Below are 4,134 nucleotides of genomic sequence, written 5' to 3'. Positions count from 1 at the left end.
TTTTAACATTCTAAAAGCTCTTTATTCCAAAGATACTACAAGCTAGTCAGTGTATTCAGTAGGTGTAATGTATTCTAAGTTGCTTCAGAAGTATTGCATATTACGTACAACAATAAAACAGTGCATTGACATAAAAAAGGAAATTTACTTTTGGTACTTAAGTACTTTTAAAAGCAAGTACTTCTGTACTTTTACTTAAGTAAAAATCTGTCTTTACAACTTTTACTTTTAATGGAGTAATATTTGACCAGCAGTATCTGTACTTTCACTCAAGTAGTGGAGTTGAGTACTTTGTCCGCCTCTGGTGATTACATGTGTTTTAAAGTTGATCTAACAATTTAATGTTCTGTTACTGTTTTATTACGTCTTCACGAGTCTCCCCGCCGGTCTGCCAGCGCACTGCGGGAGGAAAATACTGGTTAGCACAGCTTTACTAGGAAAGTGAGCAAGTAACATTAAAATAATTCATACAATATGTAAGATTTTATAGAATCGCTGTACAAATAAACGTGAATTGAATTGGATTTAATCAGTGAGTACAATAAATGGGTATGGAGGATGGGAGCCGAACGTAATTGATTCTTTGAAAAACTTTTTTTTTGTGGTGTGAGTCCATTGCAATGTCTTGGGTTTGCCTTTTAGCATTAAATTCAGGGGACTGGTTACAGAGCTGTAGCTGTGTATGAATTCCCTCTAGTATTAGCGAATCATAAGAAACGTTGTAGTTCCCTGATACTTTGAGGTGGCCACTGGAGGACGGCATTGACTTGGGCTTGGTCCATTTCTACACCCTTAGTTTTGAGGACATGCTTTGGAATACAATAGGTTAACCACGGATAGCTGAGAACTAATATGATAACTGCAATTCAATATACAGTGACGCTTTATGTTTCATTATTTTATTCTGGGTTCTATTTGAGAATATCTGTCTTGCTGCTTGGGTCAAATGTAATACAGATTTTAGTTTTCGAAAATACTCAGCAATTAAATATGTTCATATAGGGGCTTGAGTCATAAATACACGGGAATTCAGCAAGAGAAGATTACAAAACAAGTTTTTCAGCATTTTTGTTAGACCTGTTGACATCTTTAAATTAGGTATTTTTGTATTGTTTGTCTACATTTGTTTCAAGGCCACATCATATGTGTAAAACAGAAGATTTTTCACAATTTGCTTTGGTGATTATACCAAGCATGGCAAGTAACCTCTAAAAAAAGAGGTCCTCTCTAAGGCTTTATTTTTGTTTTGTAAGTTTGTACATGGAGCACCAACTTTCAAGACAAGTATGCATGGAATGAGCCTTTTCGTATGTAGTTGGTAAACCCCCAGTGCTGTGATAACTATAAGTTATGATTCTGAGTGTGACTCATATGTGACTTATGCAGTTTTTCAACATGTTGCTATACAGAAGCATTCTGTTAAATTCAGAGAGACTTTCATGCAAAATTCCATTCTATTCTTGTAGAGAAATTAGTGGACTTGACATTGAAGAGCATTTACTGAGTCCCAAAATTGAGTGCAACTTCTGCCATATTCCTAAAAATTTGGTTCACTTGGTTAATTTGGCAATTTGGTTCAACTTCTGTTGTTTTTTAATGTATATATAAATAAATACTTTATACTTGAAGTATACAGTATGTTGACATGCAAGTATACAGCTGTATTTTTAATATTTTATTTACAAATGATTGATCGACTAAAACATTTATCAAGGTTTTAAAAATTATTAGTTTGGCAAGATTCGGCTTAATCTTGTTTTTGTTTTAGGTGCCAAAATAAAGCTGACAAAAGTTCTAGTATTTACTACATTTTGGAATTTTGGAATAATTTCAGAATGGCTTGGATCATAAATACAGTCCTTTTCTAATCCACTGAGTACCATTCCACAATTCGCAGGGATCCAATCAGTATCATAACCATGCAGATGCCAGGTTTTCTGAAGGGATGACCCTGGTGATCAACCTTCTTCAGTTTCATTACTCGAACACGGTTTCATCATGGCCAGCTGTTGTTCTCCAGCATTCATAGGATAACGAGAAGCTTTCTCTTTGCTCTGAATCCATTACTTTGGATCTTCTGTATATTCCATCAGAGTGCCATGGTATATGATGTATCTCGACGAGGATATTTCTAGTGCCATAACTATTGAGTCCCATGTAATTCACAGTAACCAAAGCAAGTTTGAAAAGTTTTCATATAATTTCATAACATTTTCATATATTTGTTAATTAAAGAATGTCCAAATACTATTTTATTTGAGCAAAAAATAAACAGTAGTTAACACTCTGATACCGAAACATTTCTTGGAGAATAAAGGAGAACTGTAGAATTAATGAAATTCATTCCCTTTACCACAGGGGGACTACAGAAATATAGTGACATATAATGAAAACCTTGAGTAACAACATCAATAACCTAATGGCTCCTAAACGCATTATTTTTGACAAAGCAGAATACTGAAAATTGTAGCGTACACTCTTAAAAATAAAGGTGCTTCAAAAGGTTCTTCAAGCGATGCCATAGAAGAACCATTTTGGGTTCCACAAAGAACCATTCAGTCAAAGGTTCTTTAAAGAACCATCTCTTTCTTACCTTTTTGTAATCGGAAGAAACTTCTTTTACCACAAAGAACCTTTTGTGAAACAGAAAGGTTCTTCAGATATTAAAGGTTCTATATGGAACCATTTAGACAAAAAGGTTCTTCTATGGCATCGTGAAGAGTGACAATCATATGAGAGACCAGGGTTGGCTGGCATATTTTTATTGTTAAAGTATGTTCAAAATGTTGTTAATTCATGACTAAAGTTATGTTGGCACATGTATTGGGTGGGTTTGCACAATGGTAAAGACTCCTCCCAAATCCTTTGTGGACTGGGCACTTGAACTGTCTTGCAAGTTTTGTCAGAGGGAAGACCTACTATGTGTATCTTTGAAAACCCCATGCCATGAAAATGACTGAAATCCATTTCACCTGGTGTTGATGAGGTGGAACTAAAGCAAGCTGCTGTCATAAACTGACTCACAACTCATTAGAAAGTCAAACACAATGCTTAAAATTAGCAAGAAAATGCTCTCAAGAAAAAAAAAAACTAAATATTTTCTTTCATATCTTTCAATCTTATTTCATTGGATTTCATTTCATGAGGAACCTTAAACTTGGTCATAGTCATGCATGAGCCTATATTTCATAATTTTTATTTCTTTTTTTATTTCATGTTTTATAATTCATATTTACAGAAATAATTTCATAGTATTATTTCTGTAATTAAAACATTGCTTTGACAAAATCAGTAATATAAAAATGTAGCTGAAAGCTAAAAAATTAAATCAAAGTTTCAAATGTGCTTGTAATCCTGAACATCTCACATTCCCTTGCATGGTAACACATAAGACTGCTGATAAATGCGGTGGACTATGCCACAAACACAAAAATATTGTTTGGGGGGTAAGGTAAAATTTTGCACTTGACTCTTACGCAGAGTTGGTTCTCTAGAGTCTACCAGAATCTGTTATTTGGAATGACATCCAGCACTGTGATTCGCCTTGGATCATACACACAGTTCTCCTCTAGGCCACTGTTCACCATGCCACAGTTAGGAGGAACCCACGCTGTGTCATATCCATATCTATACCAGGTCTTCTGTAAAGGATGATCTTGGTAGTTAATCCTCTTCACCCTTCCCACTCTTACAACGAGTTTGAGAACAGCAAGCCTCTCCCCATTTGAATTCACAGGGTAATGTGAGGCTTTTTCAAAGCTTCTAGTGACATAGACACCAGGTCCCAGCATGCCGTCATATGAAGGAGAGAAGCCCTCGTTCATGATCCTTATCGCATTCTGCAGCGTAGTGCCATGATACATTATGTAGGATTTTCTGCCTTTATGCCACATTGGTTGCATGTTAACAAAGAAACACTCAGGGTACATGCAACAAGGGCAACAAGGCATCATAGGCACAGGTATCGGGAACATCTTGCTGCTGTATTCCCAAGACAGTACTCAGTCTGGTAAAGAAACCTTCAGATAAATATTGCAATTCATTAGTTATTTTTGTGGTTTGTTTAAAGGAATAGTTCAGCCAAAAATGGGGCTGAGTAAATGATAACAGAATTTTCATTTTTGGCTGGAAAAA

The sequence above is a fragment of the Sinocyclocheilus grahami genome, unplaced genomic scaffold, assembly GCF_001515645.1.
Source record: "Sinocyclocheilus grahami isolate Dianchi unplaced genomic scaffold, SAMN03320097.WGS_v1.1 scaffold1168.1, whole genome shotgun sequence".
NCBI lineage: Eukaryota > Metazoa > Chordata > Actinopteri > Cypriniformes > Cyprinidae > Sinocyclocheilus > Sinocyclocheilus grahami.
This window is presented reverse-complemented; position numbering follows the sequence as displayed.